Below are 20,112 nucleotides of genomic sequence, written 5' to 3' on the forward strand. Positions count from 1 at the left end.
TCAGGGGTGCAGGGGTTCGGAGTAAAAGCTGCAGGAGGACGAGGAGAGAGCCAGTTCCTGTTCGGCCCCGGTTTCGGCTCAGGAAGGCAAGCAGTGCTGTTTACGTTGAATATTTCTGGCAGGGTGCCTTTAAAGCTGCGAGCGACAAGCTGTACAAAAATTGGCCTCTGTTTGCATTTGACTGCGAGTTGATTCCATCCTTCATCACAACAGCTCATGACTCAAGCTGGAGGCAACACGAAAAATATACAGTACACCGAGTCACACACACACTTTCTTTCTTTAGCTCTCTTAAAATCTTAGTGGCACCTCCCAGTCACTCAAATGTTGATAGAAATATGCCGTAGTCATATGCATGTTATGTTTGCCTGAAGGTGTTTATCCATAGTCTCAGTTCTTAAACATGTTTTACTGCGCTCACATACCCTTTCCTGCCTTCTTGAATACCAACCACACAAAATATTTACTTTATTAGGCCTTTTGTTATATATTTTCTTTTAGAGGAAGAACTAACTAATCAAAATCTTTATATATCACATTGAATTTCTTTGAGGGATTTGTCCAAAGGCCATACAAAACATAATCTCCTGATAGTAGCCACCTCATGGGAACAACAGCTAGGAGTATCAAAGGGCCACCACTGGAGCCGACTCTACAACCCTCCCTCTGGCAAGTATCTGAATATATACATCTGTACGTGCCATATTTTCTCTTCCTGAGGGCCTGCTTGAGTGTGCATTTTGTTGAAAACACTATCTCTTTGCTGATACTGAGGGCACAACAGGCTTGTTGCAATCACAGCTCTCTCAAGGTTGGCAGCCCTGCAGAAACACTTCCCTTTTGCGGTGCGGGGCTTGCTCCAAGCCACTTGAACTTGGCAGGGCTTACCTGGAACAGCCTACCCGTAGGACTGCCACAGACCTGCCCCTCAGCCAAAACAGGAGGCCATAACAGCTGATGTCAGGTACACCTCTGGAAGAATGCCTACAAGTGACTCTTAGGTATTTGCAAAGGAAGAGATAATAAAACTTTGTTGAAGTTCCTGTTTTCCCTTTTCAATCAGTTCAGACATTAATGTCATGTGGAACCCATGTGCAGTATGTATCATAATTGTATAAACCCGAAAAAAAAGTTGCGCAAATGTTACAAGGTAGTACATAGAGTACAGAGCCCCCTTACAAAGGACAGAATCGTGCCGACAAGGTGATTTTTTTTTTATCAATTGAGGGAATTACACAGATCATATGACACCATATGGAATTCTTTTTACACATAATGTATGTCCTTTGCAGGCGCTGTGAAAGGCGAGGCCTACAGGGAGTCGTCTTTAGGAGGAGGGGAGGAGAAGAAAAAAAAAAGAAGCTGTATGTATGGGGAGGAGGGAAGAGGGAGGAGGGTGGGGGGGGGTCGAGGGGTTTAGTGGGGCGGTCCAAGCACGCTCAGCGAAAATATGCCTCATGCACTCGATGAACTTGGGGCCTGCGCGGGCTTCTCTCAAGGTTACAGGAGAGGCCTGTGCGGAGAGGAGCAGGAGAAAGAAAGCATGCAGCAGCAGTAACACGCCCCCAGCTTCCACTGGACTCTGCTTTATGCTGCTTTCACTTGATTTTACCATGAATGCTTAAACATGTTATAATTAAAAGTTGCGACATGACATTGCATACACATAGTTACTAGTATCCCTGAGTGTAACTATGAGCGGCTGTTGCTCTGATAACAGAGGCAGCAAGCGATCGCCTTTGACACCAGGTTTCCTTCCCTCCCCGAGCCTGCCGGGACCCGGGCCATGTATCCGCTGCCGCACCCCTGAGCCCCTCGACCACACAAAGGTAGGAAGCTGGCCACCGGCGCATTGTGACGAGGCCACTAAATCACCTCTCGTTTTATCTCACCGCTATTTCTGCATGTTTCGCCAGTGGAAACCATAACGACAACAAGGCCTAGTAACTACATCTGAGGAGGGGGACAGGCTATTAGCTAATTGAAGGATATGGTCAGTTAGATGTACAAAGCACTTTCTTATGAGAGGTCTGAATAAAAAGGAAAAATAAACACAACAGCTTAAATTCAATACATATATTATCTGAAATAATGATTCCAAAATGGGAGCTGATTATATGGCTATGAAATAAGACAAATTATAATTATGCTTAATCTGTGCTGGACTTTTCTACAAGTTCAAAGAAAAAACTATAGATGTATCCAAACAAAACACATTGGGTCTAAATACAAAAATTATAAGCAGGTTTTAAATTTAGCAAACTTTTTAACCTTTCAATAAGTTGTTAAATGTACGTCTTTTTGCTGTTGAAGCTATGTTAAAGGCAAAGATTCTTCCACATAACTTTTTGGGTCATAATTGTTGCTACACAGGATGAAACCATTACAGTACACACACAAACCTAAAACCCCTATGACATGGTCTGATTGTGGATTAAAGGTTTTATTATAATCTGTCCACACTCCTAAATCATCGCAATGCATGGGAATTGTATGTGTTGGTATACAGCATTTAGGGCTGTAAAACCAACATGTCAGCATACCATGTAAACACACACAGTGCTGAAACAACAACTTGAATTTGACCTCAGCCTGACAGACAGGGGTCAAAGGGCAGTGAGTAGTAAACACTCGGCTGAAGGTATTGGTCACTTTGCCTTTCCCCAAGAATTAGCACGCCATTAGCACCTCGTAACAGTGCCACTTCTCTGCATTTCAACAGATTAGGCCAGCTTTCATACAAACAGCTGAGCAAAGTGATTCATTCTTATCACAAGAGTATAGAAAACTGTGTAAAAGAAAACAATCCACAGAGGAATTATGGCAACACAGCCTACTTCAATGCAAAGATATGACTTTGTTATAATCTTATGAAAGCAAACGGAAACATTTCTTCACAGTCAATCCTAATTTCCCCCAAAACCAATTAGCATAAAATGAAGTGGGTCATTCTCATGTCTTGATTAAAGTAGGCCTCAGCTTTACCCAAGTGGCCACGCGGCAGACTGCGAGTTCAAGCTGTACGCGCTGAAGGCCTTATTGGGCGTCTTTCGTAAACAAGAGGAGAGGAGAAAATAGCCCCGTGGAATATAATAAAGGGAGCATCAAAGCAGCTATAGAAGAGAAATCAGTCGGAGTATTAGGAGCCACTTGGGGTTGTCAATGTGATAGCTTAGATGTCACTGGAGAACATCTTCATGGACGTAAAGCGGGCAAACAAATTAAAAGGGATGAGCTCGCACTCTGTGGATTAGTTTTAGATTTATGGAGGCAATTTGGAGCCGATGTAGAGGCAAGAGAAAAACAAGTCTGTCAAAGCTGTGAAGACATTCCCATTGTTAAATATCAAATGACTGACGCGAAAGCAGGCAGCACTATGTGTGACTTATTGTGAAGTTATTTGACTTCCAGTGAAAAGGATCTGAGGTACATTACAAACCACCTCGACTTGACAGGGCGCTTCTCATTATTTGAGTAACATCATTTCCCTTAGTTAACCGTGGCCACTATAGCACAGCTTGTTCTGTACAACGATAGGGTTTGTGTGTCCTGAGACCAGGTGGAGCAGTAGCATGCTGACAAAGGGTGTGGTGCAGGTGCGAGGAAGAACCTATAGATTGGACTACAACTGAAAAGAAAATGGAGGGCGTTTATATCAGCAACAAATGGTCAAAACTAGAAAACCTTTTGGGTCTTGATTTGAGCAAGAGAACCCTAACGTGAGACGATAGGAGACATACACGCGAGGATATCTTTAGGCTGCTTGTGTGATTTCTCTGTGACACATTTACTGTTCAAGACCTCATGTGTGATAACATGCACACACCACAGTGCGCCGTGAAGAGTGACAGCAGCCACAGGAGAAACGGTCCAATTAATGCCAAGAAGTCCTCCGAGTGTAACCCTCTTTATAATCCCACAACCCACTTTATGGGGAGCGCTCCCCTCTTTTGCTGATGTGCGGATCATTAATCACATTCTCTGTCAAACGCCATCCCTTGCTGCAAATATTCACTCCCAAAACTCACATCAATGCATGTCAAAAACTCCTCCAGTGCACCAGAGCACGCTACTTCAACTTTTCACAATCCATTAGTAAGAGAAAAGGAGTTTCTTAAAAGTTCATACATTTGTATTTTGGAATCAAATCTGGGGTTGAACACTTTTTGGCTAAAGTCGATCAACACTGTGCCACCACCACCTGCGGACACTGAAAAAGCCCTTACTGTATAAAAGGAGCATGCCAACTTCATTAAGACCCAGGAAAAGAAAGCATGACGGTTTTAACTTTAATTTAACCAATGCTCCTTAAAGCCGAGCTCTCAAAATTCTCACTCAGCGCGCAGAACTGGCACTCGAGACATGAAAGGGCAGCTGCGACGTTTGGTTTACATTAGATCTTAGTGGTTTCCACATTGTGGCCAGGGGATAAGCATCAGGAGAGGTTTATCTCTGTCACAGCGCTCTATGGAATATGTAAACACTATGTGTAATCAGTGCTGCAGTGAAATGGAGTGCAGGGGGGTGTGTGGGAAAGTGAAGTGCTTTAGGAATAAGCCGCCATCTTACTCCTTGAGCTCACGGAAAGATAAGACGTTGGAGGCAAAGTTGCAGAAACTATATGTTGCTTTTTGCAAATAAAGGACTGAATCCACAGATGTATTTATCAAATAATCGACATACAAAAAGTTTCATGCAGGCGGTGTTGTTGGTAACTTGGGAGTTAACCTTTAGACCTTTACTCTTATCCGTCCCTATCTTCTCCTTTTCCTAGTCTTTGTCCCCATCATCCACCCTGTGAGGCAGCGCCACTCTTTTTGTTGAGGACGGGTACTCGCTTTAGATGAAGAGGCTCTCTCCCGCCTGGAGCCCAAGTTTTAATATGGTGTCCAATCAAAAGTGATTAAGCATCGCAGAGCACAAACAATGCTGGCCCTTAAATCTCTGTGAACCCTCTTTCAGTGGAGCGAATGAAAGAGCACTCTGTCTGCAGCAGCAGATGACAGACGTGCGCTTGAAGATAAGTCTTCTCCGTGAGCCCTTATCCCACCAAATAAAGGCATAAATAAATAGATTACAAAACGCTAAATGCAGCCGAATGGGATCCCACCTTGAAGGCATCGATGGGGAACGGAAGGGTTTTTCTTTGCTGGTAAATCTTTGTCCTTGCACTTTAAAATGCCTCGACATGCTACCTAAAGACTGGTTGCACGGGGAGGTTGAGTGAGTGAGCTATCGTAGATTACTCAGCCGGAAGGAATTAAGTTGAGAATAGAAGACAAACAGAATCAAAACGTATATAAACGAAGAGAACAAACAAGCCAGTTAGCGTACAGTAGCAAGCATGAACACAGCAATGAATCACGAGTGAGTTCAAGCAGCCGCCAAGTGCAGTATCACGTGAGAAAGAAGTATTCCAGAAATGTAAACTTGGTGAAATTTACTTCAAATCATCGTCTTGCTCATAAATTACATACAATCACAATGTACGACGTACTCCGCATGTTACACAATACCCTGAACTAATGCGTTAGATGGATGCGGTTCCTGCAGGGCATACGGCAACATGAAGATTTAAGGAGCGCTGGATACCAGGGTCGGCTAACTAACGCCACGGGGATACTGTTCTTAATGGGCCTTTTTTGAAATGCCAAGAGAAAGAGAAGTGGTCCAGCCTAAAATGACACGGTGGTTGGACGAATGTTTCATCATTATATAATATGAACATGAGACAGTGCTGCCTAAATTCATGTTTTCAGCACGTGTAATGTAATCGTGCATCTGGTAAGATTCCATTGCAGTGGGGCCGTCTAGGGAAAGTCATTGGCTAGGTACACAGAATTGAAATTTCGTGAAAAAGAAAGAACATTTTTCAAATTGGGCGAGGTACACGAGAATCAAGACGAGAATTTAGGCCCAATACCCCTTTTCGAAAACGTTCATCTTGCTGGCATTTTTTACTCAAAGACTATTTTGACAAATGTTTACCTGTTGTGTGTGTAAAGAGTGCTTGATAGCCCTGCTCAGGAATCCACCCTGGCTGCACCAAATTCATATTGCAAATATAAAGCATTTTTATTATCCATTTTCCTGTTGTGTGTGGGGGAAAAATCATTCTTATGTCTGATTTGAAACAGAATTGGTGTGTTGTTCTTCAGCAAATAGTATGTTGCTTCCAAAATATCAGTCTTACAAGGTATGGTTTCAGCTTGGATCTAAGAAGGATTCGATGGTCTTAAAGACAGTATTAGCAGGGATCTATTTGCACCATATGGAGGATTGAAGAGTCTACGCATGCAGAGACTTTTGCAAACTTCAAAGAGGGAAAATCATCATTGGGAGGTCATGCGAGGGAGGAGCTGGCGCTACGACAACAAGGCGTCAGTCGTGTGCAGCCTGCTGCCGTCAACGAGTCAGCGTGAGCACTACCATCTGACCGGGCTTCCCTTTCCACTGCCCCCAAACACGCAGCCAAAACTAGCTAGTGCTGCTGCTGCTCCTGGCTCCTGCTTTCAATTTCACTAGAGTGGGCCAAGTAATGGCTTCAGCATTTTGTGGTCTGCCGACACACATGGTGCGTGTAGCGATCTGGTGCTGTCCCCCCCAAACCATGGTTTTGGGACGTGCAGGGAAACAGACACAGCCCCGGGGGCCAGTCACAGTTGTTGAGGGGGGCGTGCATTGGTCTTGTTATGACTTGCGCTCACAACCGGTGTGTTGCCGCAGATTGTTGAATCGACTGAGCAGTGGACATTTTTCAATGTTTTCAGACATTTTATGCACTCTTTGTTTGGTAGAGATCATCCGACGCCCGTTATTTACAATGATAATTTGAATAATGTTTCAAAAATGTTTTGCTAATCGGTTCAATTGGAAGAGCAGTTCATATAATCGCAACTAGTAAAGATATTTGGCAGATTAATCAATAGAGGAATATTTGTTATTTGCAGATGCCCACATTAGCCTTCTCTTTATCACCTTACGTCACCCGTTATCTACCACCGCTGCTGCCCCTATCTGGCTTCGTGACCTAGATTAAAGGTTATTCGCTCGAGTCGCAGAGGCAGCTCCTGCGGCTCGCCCTTGTTGGGTTTCCTTATCTGGGTTTGTCTGGACAAATCTTGGACACAAAGCACCCATTTTGTGCTCCTCTCTGGAGATCCTGTTACAGTGTTCCAGACACGACGCGGTCCACCAGCGGTGCCTCTGGGAGCATGGCGTTTTTGCGGGGCGGCGCGATTAGGTGCTTCCTAGACTTCAAGCATATGATACATGTGCACTCCTCTTACGTCTCAGAGCGCCCTTTTGTGCTGCGATGGGGTAAAATGAGCAGCGGGGGGGGGGTCAAATGATGTCATGCAGCGAGAATTCAGATACAGCAACCTCCTATCCCCGTTACTCACCAAAGAAAATATACAAATGAATCCAACAGGGCTTCAGGATTCCCCATGCGCTGATTGTCATAGTAATTGTATTAGTGCTTTCGCCTGTTACTACTACAGATAATTCTCACAGATTCAAAACATGAAATCATTTATAACAGGACTTAAAGGAACAAGTCATCGCTTGTCAATGGCACGGAAGGAAATACAAAGGTTCAAGTGTACAGTAAGTACAAATGCCTTGAAGTTGATCTTATTCCTTCTTAGAGAGAAGGAGAGAACAGAGGGAGAAAAGAAGAGTGGTGTAGGCTGACCTCATTCTAACAACAAGCCCGGGAAGAGCCTTCCCTGGAACCGTTTCGCAATAGTACAAGTGTTTATACAGGTGGCGGGTGAGTCGAGTGAGATATGAAGAGAGCATGCATTTTGAAACACCTCATAATAAATGCTAAACACATGCTGCATTTCAAATCCTGCACACGGAACTAACCGCTTTATTCCTTTGCCCAACATCAGTTTGATTTTTAGTTGGGACATTTGCGAGGGAACGCAACATGGCCAATTCACCCGTCTCTGTTTGAATTTCAAAGTTGCTTCACGCGATCCAGGAGCTGTCAAACACTACTATCCTGGGGTATTGTCCAGTGAGTACTCGCCTCCTGGAACCGAGGCCTCTGGTTGGCTCGCGTGTTTGGCTGCGGGGCCGTCTCCTGCAACAACATCCACTTGGCCAGAGTTCAACCCACGTGGAAGGCTACAATAGCCCAAAGGTGGCTGCCCAGACCATTGTTTATGCAACAGCACACTACTGCCAGGTTCAAGGGAACAGAGCAAGACGGTGGATAACAAACACGCACAGATCCTACCTGTAAGAGAGTCATGCTTTCTGTTCATCTTTCCTGAACCAGCGTACTGACTTATTTCATTATTAGATTTTTTAACAAGACCATTTTTCTCTTCACATAATTCAGCTTTTTTTGTAGTGTCGTCTCTTACTTAAACACTGATGATTACAAATTCATTGAACATGTTGCTAAGTAAGAATAATGTGGTTCATATTTTATCAGAGGTTATAATGACCTGTTGTTTGAGATGCTATTTGTTTCTAAAAGGAAGTGGCACAGTGTTGCCGTGACACAAAACAGAAACCTGGCATCCAAACCAAAGTCATTTCACTTGAATGAAATCTTGCCCAAACTAAATAGATTTTCACGCTGTTATTTCTGTAACAGTTGAAGCCTGAATACAAACCCATGCATAAGTTAATGTAGCGCCCATCTTATTTTCTCACTAACCAGCGAGGTGAACCAAATCCATTACATCTTCGAAAGAGGTAGGGAAAAAAGGATCCACACACCAGCTGTTTGGTAAACATACCAAATTAATTGTTCCAAATACCTTACTTTAAAAGATTAAATGCAATTAGTGGCTGTTTATCTAACCACAACAAGTCTCTGTGCCAAAAGAAAAACCTCTGTCATTGTTTTTTTGGCCTACAGCTGGGAAGAGGATGGCTTTTTTCAAACATCCTTATGTACAGGAAGGAACTTTTATACACAAACAAAGGGAATGCTCATCGCATAGGAAGACTATAGGGATGGAAATAACGGTTGGTTGGCTTAGGCAAAGGTCTTCTGAGGTGAATATGAGGAATTTAGGTCAGTGCAGCCGAGACTTTTAACCAGCTCAAGCCGCTGCAGCCTGGGTGGAAATAGCATGGGAGGCCAGAGAGAGGGAAACCAGTGCGTCACAGCTCCCGGCCCGATTCCAGGCTCCCCCCGACGCAAACAAGAGCCATAACTTCCCTAATGATCCCAGATCATGTACGCCTCGGACATATCCCACCAATAGGGAGCACTTCCTCTTCACCTTTAACCCCAAAGTGGGTGTGCCTGCCGTTGACTGTGCAAAAGAGTTCTAAAAATGAAGGCTTGCTGGGAGTTTTGGAGGAATAATTTAGCAAAACAATCATCTATGAGGGTTGAAGGTCCCATTGTGACAAATCTTTAATCCAAGTATGTACAAAATCTTACTGCAACACTCCTAAAATCTGGGCAAATCCTATTCTAAGACAGAACAAATCTCTTAATATCTTAAATGTTTGCCAAATCTCGATAATCTGACACTCTCCTGCTTCCACTTCAGTCGCCCCGTCACACACGATTGCACCGTGATTCAGAAGTCTACCACCGCACACACTCACACACGCATTGTAAACAGTCTTTATTGAGACGTGAGTGCTTGTATAAACATAGCCGAGCCCTATTGAGGGTCTGGGGCTGGGTCGAACAATAAGAGGGGGAAAGTTGCTGGACGTTCCTCACAGACGGTGTGTACAAAATCCAATTATCAGAGCCACGGCATTAACATTCCAGCAGTCTGGCAGGTGACGGCTCCGTCTTTTCACCCCCCAACACACACACACACACACACACACACACACACACACACACACACACACACACACACACACACACACACACACACACACACACACACACACACACACACACACACACACACACACACACACACACACACACACACACACACACACACACACACACACACACACACACACCACCAGCATGGGATAGAGTCGCCCGGCAGCACCTCGACAATACACACACACACACACACATGCGACCCTCTTCAGCTCCCCCCCTTCCCGGATCCCACAAGTATTGAGACATATATAGAGGGAAGAAGGCAAAGAGTGGGGAGGCAGTGGGGGGGGTCCTCCAGCGACACTGGTCTTTTCTTCAGGAGATCAGCGCGACCGGCCTCGCAGGCAGTATCAGTCAATGGGGCATTCTTCTCCTCTCTGTCTCTGGGTGAGAATATGTTGATCGCTGATAACGTTGCTTTGATTGCCATAATGGGGAAACCACTTTTTGTTTTGAGCGTTTGCCTCCAAACAGTGCGTGCTTTGTCAGCGCCGGGTGATGTTCGTGGCATACAAGATGCCGATTAAAAAAAGGTTTAACGGTAAAACAAAAACATTGTTGTTGTTCTTGGCTACAGGGCGAGTCGATAAAGGATTAAAATAAAGTCCGCGCCTACGGGGTCCTCGCTCACAAAAAGCAATACATCTAACCTAGAGACCAGCACTGTGTCAGTTTAACCCTTACTTACAACACAAATCTTATTTAACTATACGCTCTTACTGCTGTAATTAGCCTCTTCCTCTTCTTTCAGCTTTGGAGCCTGTGGTGTCATGAAGCAGGCCACCATGCATCATTAACAGTTGTTCTTTTCTTTGCTTTACACACAGTACATGTGGTGTACGTGATAGAGTGCATGGTATGCAACGCCTCCGCCTGGTGTCCTGCTCTGTACCCTTGTCAGGTCCTATATAAACGTACATCTGGCCCCCATTCTGCTATTTACATCATGTCATCGAACAGACAGGGCTGTAAGAGAGATACACACAGCACATCATTTTTATTTTCATTACTGATTGATTATATTTGACTGAGTGCTTATTTTGTCCAAACAAGCTTAAAATGAAAAATAGAAAAAGAAGGGTATTCCTCACAGCTCTGAGGATTCATTGATTATTCAAATTTCTGACGATAAATTGGTTGAATCATCAACTAATCGCATCAGCGCTCTAGTACAGTTAAGTACTGTGAAGTACATGATCCCTGCAGATTCCCTTAAGCCCTGTTACCAAACACCTCGAGCTGGGATTAAGTTAAGGGTTGAGAGTGTGTTCATGTCTAGATGCAATGTGAGTGTGTCTGAGTGTATGTAGGTTAGTTTAACAGATATGGTTGGACATGCCAGCAATGTACTATGTGTGTTTTTGTTGCCAACTTTCTTTGATAAAACTTATTTTTTCCTAAGTGCTACAGTTTTCAATTCCACCTTTAGTTTCAATTGCCCTCTTTTCAAAGCTAAGAAATAGCCTTTTTCAAAATGCCCCATCTGTGTTTCACTGTCCTCCTCTGCGGTGAGATATTAGTCAAGTGTCTTGTGGCTTTCTCCAGCCACACCAGAAGGCCTGCGCGCGCTTAATTATTCTTGGATGGTGGATAAAAAAAAGTGAGTTCTTTCATTTCTTTTTTTTTCATTAGCTCAGCAGCGGTTTCCCATTCATAACTGTTGGCACTGGTTTCAAACTGCCTGCCAGAGATCACACCCCAACCATTTTCATTTTCCTTCATCCATTTGTTTCATTCATGTCATAGATTTGGCACAGGCCTGCATCGTTTTCCTGATGGCCGTCGACTCTTCAACACCCCCCTTTTGAGGCTCAAACTCCTGTTTGTGGCTTTGTTTAGAATCAGAGTCAAAAAAATGAGGAAACAACAGTGACTTTTGTCCTACAGTGTTACAGTTTTTTGAAAGATAAAATAATAACGAAATCCAAAACTGAAAGGAAGGGCTTTGGCGAGGTAAAGCATTGCTGACACAATCTTGGATGAGGAGAAAGACTTCCCACATTGAAACTTGGATATTGCTCTTGCATGATAGTAGCAGGGATTAATCCAAAGACAAAAAGCATATAAGTAATTGGGAGGTAATACATACCGCTGCATTCATAATGGCATAGTATTTATGCTATAAGACCTTGGAGATAGTGAATGCACTGTTTAAGTGCATTACACAATGCATTTAGCTATCTTAGGCACGAGAAACAGCAGTTTATCATCATACTACTGGAAATATGCCCACTGACAGGAAAGCTCGATAACACACACACACACCCACATACACATATTGCTCCCACCCGCCTGTTCAGCAACCACTTTGCTAAATCTATCAACTGCAGCTGTGTGCATGTGTTTTAATACACAAGCTGAATAAGTGAGTTTATATGTGCATGTGAACATCTGAGTCTAAACACTCTCAGGGCTGTAACCCAATCCCGGAGAACTCCAGAGTTTCAAATAAAACACAGGCTCTGTAGCTTTCGGGAACAAGGCTTCCCAACATGGAAACAAACAAGATGGCTACCGTGTCTCCAACCCGGGCATGCCTTCTGTGTTCACCGGCTCCCATCTGAGTGGAGTTACAGGCCGAGCTAGCAGGAGTGTAGAGGAGAGAGTCTCCTGGGGCAGTTGGCTCGGTGAGCGGGACCAGAGGATGGCTGCACCGTGGATTAGGGCCCCACAGTGGTCCATTGTTAATTGGGCGCCATGTGTGAAAGCTACAGAGAGATTAGTTTGTACAGCTGCTGCCATTTGTCATAACTGCCCTTAACAAGACACACATGGCAACCCAAGTTACAGCCAGAGGTTTTCCAGAAAAAGGGGAGAAAAATGTCTGGCGATGGCTTAATAGTTTGTGAAACAGGCCTGCATAAGCAGATGAAGATGTTCCTGGGAAACACCGAGCAGACTCAGCTGTGGTCGCATAAGAGATGATGAGCGTCAGCATTGCTCATTTAGCCATCTGTAGGTATCATAACTGCTCAACAATGTATGTGAATGCAGTACAAAGCCCAGACCACAGATTGCAAACAAATCTGTACAAACAATGAGGGGAGATCAACTGTTACATCATGGCTCTTAAAAAATACAGTGTTGTGTTTTATTAGAGAGGCAACAAGAGAGCTAGTGTCTATAAACCGATAAGCTATTGTTAGCCACATTTTATTGGTGATGCACTCAACACCATGAGGTTTAGGAGAGGCATGACAGAGTTATTCTTTGGTACGAATCCACACTGTAATTGTGGGTTGTAGGTCTGCGCACATGTTGGAGGCCTAATTACAATCTTGACTTAGTCAATCCGGAACAAGCCTTTAAAGCTCTCACACTTTCATTTTCGCCCGACAGACGCTAGAGAACTGGTTGTTATCGTGAGGCGTTGCGGTTTGTTGAATCTAAAAGCAGTCTTTCGAGCTGAAGTGCAGGTGATATAATACAAATGAGAGAGTGTGAACCTATGTCTCCATGTGTGCATTTTTGTGTTTGCATGTAACATTTTTGAAGGGTATTCTAAAAGTACAGCAACATTCTCAGCTGGAGGTCTGTGCCAGTGGAGAGTTTGGGGCCAATTCTAGATCCTTCTGGAGTCTGATCATACAGGGGCAGTATGGTAACTACCCCATTAAAAATAACGGGGTTAATTAACCATCTTGTTAGTGAGTTGGCGAGCTTTAATCACAGGGTCAGCACTGGACTAGCGTCACACAACTATTAGCACAGTGGAAAATAATGTGATTAGGGCCAAACCCATAGACTCATCACATCTAATTTAGCAAATGACGGCAAAAGGGAATACTAATAGTAATTGAGGGTAGCTCAATTTACGCCATGCCTGAATCCTCACATTTCCTTGTAGAATTTCTTAAGAAATCTGTGCAAAATAAAGGCCTATTGTTTCCCCGTGTATGTTTGTTTATGCCTTGATATAAAAAGACTGTATGAAAACTAAGTCTCTCTAAAAGTACGTCTGTAACACCTGCTATTGGGTGATTCTTAAATATGGGATATCCAACCAACAAGGTCCATATTTCCTCTCTTCCCGTCACTCCCTCTATATCATTACTTTTCATGACATAAAACCCAGCTTAAAGATGCTGTCAGTCGTAAAAAAACGGAATGTTTATGTAAGTGGTAAAAATGTAAATGACTTATTTTCCTATTCTTCTTGCCATGACTGCTGTTCTATAACTTTTCTTACTGGATGGGTCCATAAAAACAAACCTTATTGGGGGTTGTATTGTTTATCACACTGAATATATGGCATCTTCTGCTAAATGTTTCTACATTTAGGAGCTTTTGGGGAAATGAACCTGACATATGTGAGGGAGGAGTGGAAGCTCTTTGGCTAGCTTTGACAACTCAATGGGGCGCTGATGAATCCGTCCCAAGCAGGCCATTCCCAAGCCCCAGACACCATATCCCCTCTTTGACCCGCTGCACTGACATTAGAAAGAAATCCTCTGGGGGATTCGCCCAACACCCCTAAAAGCAACACGCCCACCCAAAAGTAGATTTTGCACCGCGCTGCGATGGCGGGGCCTTTATTTTTCTGTCCTGCTCAGGTCTTGTCGAGCCGTCACAGTGATGGGCCGTACTGTACTGCCAGACAAAAGAAGAGACAACCATCACTCTGGGCCACTGATCGGCCCTGTCTGGACTGAAAAGACTTTGATGGAGCAAAGCGGGGTGGGGGTTTGCTGCACAGAGAAGTTAGTGTCTCCTGGGCAACCGCTCTGATTGTCTGCCCCTGCCCAAAGTTCCCCATCACACCCCACCAACTACCCCTTCCCATTCTGTTCTTCCCTTCATTGGTTGTTCACAAGGCTCCTTCCTGCATAAAGGAAGACTGGCTTTTGCATGAAAGTCTCAGTCTGGTACTTGAGGGTGCTTTTCTCCTGGTTGACTTGAAAAAAAATGGAAGGTCAAAAAACATTCTCCTCTCTGAAACTTCTTGTTCCTCTTTTTCTACAGATCCTTCTGCCTAAACATGACCAGTCTGGCAGACAGATGGGACAACTGTACGTTTACATGCAATGTCAAAAAAGAGAACGCAGACATTGGATGGAGAGAAACTCAGGCAACAGGGAGGGTCTGCTTTGTAAGCAGGACAGTGAGGTACAGTGTAGTGCCTGGGATAGGGGGTGAATGTACCCATTTGTCTTCATTTGGGAGGACCGGCAGACAGGGTGGGGGTGGGGAATCTATCCGGGAGGGGTGGGAGGTGCCGGTCCTCCAGTCAAGTGGCCTCGGGGGGATTTGAAATGCATTTGGGGTCCTCCCCGAAAGCCTGGGAAAGTGTGGTGAAGCTGAGATCTTAACCATAGACTAATGACACAAAGTGCAGCCCTTAACCAAGTGCAGTCACAAACGCAAAAGTGAGTGTCCCGCTGAATATACAAGGAAAGCCTTTTAAAACACAAAGCCAAAGAAAGGCATTGGCCCATCTTTGAACAAATACAACGGCGCAAACTGTGACACAAGCAAACTGAACCCAGTGTAGCAGAGCAAAAGGAGGGAGTTGTAAATTTTGTTGAGAAAGAAGGCATCCACATTTCTCAGTGGCCTCTGCTCCGAGTTGCCTTGTTTCCATGGAGATTTATGTACACATGGCACACAAAAGAGGGCCAAGGAGGTAACACGGCCTGTTTAAGCCTTGAGGTATTTGCTCGAGCAAAACCCCGCTGCTAATAACACAAGCTTCATACTGAGCCAGGCAACCTGGCTGCACTGCACCCAGGTTGGTGTTTGAGAAAGAGCAGGAGGGGAGAAAGGAGACAGAAGAAAGTCAGATGGAGATAACAAATGAGCAAAGATTCTGGAGAGGGAGTAAAGCCATTAAAAAAGAGAGAAAGAAAGAAAGAACGAAAGAAAGAAAGAAAGAAAGAAAGAAAGAAGCAAGAGGGAGAGAAAGAAAGACCAATGCAAAATATAAATAGCTGCCGGGTTAAGAGAAAAAGGAACGGGAGGACATTTAGTGGGAAGCGGAAATCAATAAGGCAAGCGGTGAAGCTGGGAGGGAGTTCTAAGTGGATTAGATTGAGAGAATGTGTTCGATAGGTTATGGCTCTGACAGAGAGGTAGCCAGACACCGCAGGCTCTATTGCATACTAATAAGGAAGCCAGGATGGAAGCAGAGCTCAGGGTTGTGCAGTTCAAACTGGAGAGTTTTTTTCTATATGGCTCTGGAGTCATCGGTTAAAGTTTTTCCCAGGAGCTGTATTTTACGGCCTTGCTGATTTTTTGTTCTGAATGTTCACTGTTGAAATTCACGTCCAGTAGTAAAATAATGCACTCAGTCCCGAGACTTTTTCCAGTTTCATCTCACTTAAAATTAAAAGGGCAGCTGAATTACTTGACTTAACCCAAAAAAAAGAAGACAAACAGAAGTGATCTTAACGCTGTCTGCTTGCAACCACTTTTTATTCACACTTCTGGCCCGAACCCAGCCACCCTCTCTCTGGCCGAGTGCCTGGGCCCGGGACAGCTGTCATGGTCGGAGTCTCGGGCTCGAGGGGAAGCCGGGGAGTGAGGAAAAGAAAAAAGGGAGAGAGAAGGAGTCATTTGGCCGGGCAGTCTGCCGCAGGGGTGATTCCTGATGGCAGAGGACGATAAGAGGGATGAGGGGAGGGAGGGATGGATGTTGTGCTTAGTCACAGACCTCCACTGTGACCCAGAAGGTCAGGTCTCCGCACTGGCCGCCTGACCAAACCTCTGAGGCAGCAGGGCGGAAAACAAGATGCAAGAAGCGACCCCACGCAGCGTGGCAAGCAGGCGATGCTCGGCCTTAGAGATCAGCCAGACGACCGTGCCTGAGGGATTGGACAGGGGGGTGTCACTGGTACCTACTCCCCCTCACTTAGGCCAGTCAACCAAGGGACCACCAGCCAGACCAGAAGCAGGAGCAGGGTTCAAACAGTTGCCAAAAGACCACCAGTGATCCTGCGACCGCCACGGTTTGACCCCGATCTAGGAGGCCAACCAGGGGGGCTTATGAGCAGCTCCCCCAGCTACCACTCCCCCCCAGGGCAAAAAAGTCTTCCTCCTCCTCGTGCCGCAGGCCCACAACGCCATGTTTTCACTGATCTGATGTGCTCAATTAAACTTCAGAGGATACCCTGCCACATCTCTTTGAAAAGGTCACGACCTGGGGGTCAGAGGTTAAGTCTGCCGCTAGTAAAACAAGGTCTCCATTAACATGGCAGCGTGTTTTCAGAGGTAATCCATCCATTTGCACAAACTATCATGACACCGTGAAAAAAAAGTGGCATTACTGGGGGGGGGGTGTCAAGGTAATGATGTTTTATGGCTGTGTTAACTTTCAGCAGTAAGTATTGGGTACCTCAGCTATTCTCTTCTGTTTCTGGTTACTTTCACACATTTTTGTAGTCATTTCTAATTTCTACTATACATTTCTTATCTTTTTCAATGAAAATATTGCAAAATACATTAAAAATGTTGGTTAGAAGGCACAACATTTTAACATTTTACATAAACGTAACATTATCCAAAATTCCTCCAAAATGTTCACTTAGGATTGCTTATCAGAATTATTTTGTATATGTTTTTATTATTAATTCCAGACATTTCAATGTTCAGAGGCGAGGGTTTTCATTGACCATGTTAAATACATTCCTATCTTTTTTGAGGAAATAGCGATGAGCAGCTCAACAAAGCCAAATACAAACAAGAGCTAGACTTTCCCGACGTGCCCTAACATGACCATTATCTACATGCCTCGTTACAAATATTCCATCAAGCTGTCAAACTGGATATGCAAAATATGAATCCAAGTGTGGAGAGGAGGTGATTCAAAGAAAAAGAAAATGCACTTCTTGTTGTATCAGATAACGATTAAAACATTGGAGGACAACAGCCGTGTGTGTGTGAGAAGCCAGGGCCCTGTATTGAACACGGCCTGCCAGTTGGCACAATGGATACCACAACCCCCACTCCTAGCCCCCAGCCTACTTCCCAGCGGGCATTCATCTGGGCATGCACATGGGTGCTACAGCCCAGCCTGGCTAAACGCGTCTGTGCCCCAGAACAAGGGGGCTGAGTGCCCTCTCTAAATTCATCCAGCACACTCGCTGCCAACCCGCCGACCTTTCTCAGGCAGCAACCCACCAGAATACAAAACAAATGCACTCTGAACTTATGGATTTTACCCCAAAAAAAGACCAGAATAAACACAGGTGTGTAAATAAAGGGAGCAACATATTTGGTTTTTCAAATTAGAGCAAAAGTAAGTCGATGCCAGGACAGAAAGAACAACATTCGTTCGGACCTATTTTTTTCTAGCAGTTCGGTCGAATGCCAGATTCTGTTTCAGCCGAGCCATTTGCTACTTTTTGTGCATTTGATTGTTTCGTGCAGTTGCAGCAGAACAAAGGTAGCGGCTTCCATTCTGCGACGGTCAAAAAACTTTCCAACGTGCCCACTGCATTGCGGATGCCAACCAACGAATCAAAGGCATGCTGCAAGCAGACAAAGAGGGTTTCATGCCAACCTCCAAACCTCTAACAACCATTACTGGTGATTTGCCTGCCTCCCTGGCACAGTGCAAAACAAAATGGCGCCGCACCACACGGTACCACAATATGGCTGCATTGTCTGGCGATGGGCACTGCTTGGTAACTTGAAGAAAGGAAGAGACGCCTTAGGTCGCTAAATCGAAAGAAAAGCAAAAGCGTCTTTGTGATCCCGGTGAAAGAATGCCATTTTGTATTTGCCAAAGTATCAACACAGACATTTCGGGGACAACGGGAAATAATCGCTCGGAGTCACAATGCGATATTGAATCGAGGGACATTTTTTTTCCGGCGAAAGAGAACATTCACCGTTTATTTCAAACACTTAAATTGATCTTCTATCATTTGCTCTCCCTTCATCGTGGACACATTTTCCTTAAAAAAGGAAGCTGGTGAAAAACCTTCCATAATGTAAAAAACAGGCACTATCATTTAAATGTAGTACATTATCTAAAAACAGCACTAAAGAACCATTCTCAACTTGCTACTGAACGGTTCAAAATGCAGCAGATGCAAGCTAGAGAAGCGGTGGCATCCTACAAAAGACACAAAAGAGGGTCTGATGCCAACCCCGGTGCCAGTGGCAACCATTATTGTCTGGGTGCTGTGCCTTCTGCTTTCCCTGGCACTTATCAAACACAAAATGGCGCTCAGGGTTTGATGATAATGAGCTAGCTATACCACCATTCCTCCCTCAATAGCAAAGTAGTGGTGCTTTTTCAGGGTCACTGCAATAGATTTAATACTGGGGAATTTCTCAGTGAATACTACATTGTGGATTCCTATAGTGCCAATGGTTAAAAGTAGGACGTACACCGTTAGGGACATATATTACTGAATTGTAGTAATATACCACGTCAAGAGTAACAACACAAAATTGATGCATCTGGAGTCCAAATAAGAATAAAAATAGCATTGATTTGTACATTTAGATCCAAACATGTTCTGCTCTTTGTCCTTACTTACTCTCCCCTTCAATTTAAATAGTATGGAATATCAGATTCAGGACTGTAAAAATTCAAAATGTATTTCTTCCATGCAATACATTTAGGCTTTTAATTGAGGGTTGGACATTATCTCAAATGTTTCAGTAAAGTATTATATATATCGATTTTTGTATTTTTTGTGCTCATTTGTAGAGGAAGAAAAGCGTTTTAACACATTCATTTTAAATAACATGCACGTAAACCTAATCCAGCACCTGGCAACACAACCTCTTATTTACCACCATGCAGGATTCAGCCTTCACACAGAGAAAATCACTGTGTCCGGAAAGGCTTTCATGTCAAAGTAACCAGCTTTTCAGGAATTAGGAAAAGACGGATTTCAGCACAAACACGATCACACATCACACGCAAGAATTATAATAAAACAACATATTTTATGATCCCAAATCTATTGCAAATATTTAAAGAAGCCTCAAGCTTCACTGTATTTATATATCTTAAATGCTAATCTTTAATGGGACCTATTATCAGCAATATGTTTATTAATATAATTGTGCAGCTAGAATGACTACATGTTTTAAATCATGGGAACCTCATTTTAAACCAAAATCGTTATGTGATTTTTGATTGAAAACAGACAAGTTTTAAAATTACATAATTTTACATTATATAATAGTGACTATGGGGATTTTTTTTTAACGGTAAGAAAAAACTGTTTTTTTAAATATGCACACGAGGACTTGAATAACAAAGGGGTTATACATATCCTGTGTTACTGGTGGGTTGATTTTAATTTAACAAAGTGTACTGCAACTTT

At 43.9% G+C, this 20,112-nt stretch overlaps 1 protein-coding gene across 2 annotated transcripts in view; it reads right to left on the reverse strand.

The window, feature by feature from the left end:
* LOC117463931 (nuclear factor 1 B-type-like) overlaps positions 1 to 20,112 on the reverse strand; it is a 63,897-nt gene that overhangs the window by 39,501 nt on the left and 4,284 nt on the right. The window lies entirely within an intron of this gene.

This window comes from Pseudochaenichthys georgianus, chromosome 18, assembly GCF_902827115.2.
Source record: "Pseudochaenichthys georgianus chromosome 18, fPseGeo1.2, whole genome shotgun sequence".
Lineage (NCBI taxonomy): Eukaryota > Metazoa > Chordata > Actinopteri > Perciformes > Channichthyidae > Pseudochaenichthys > Pseudochaenichthys georgianus.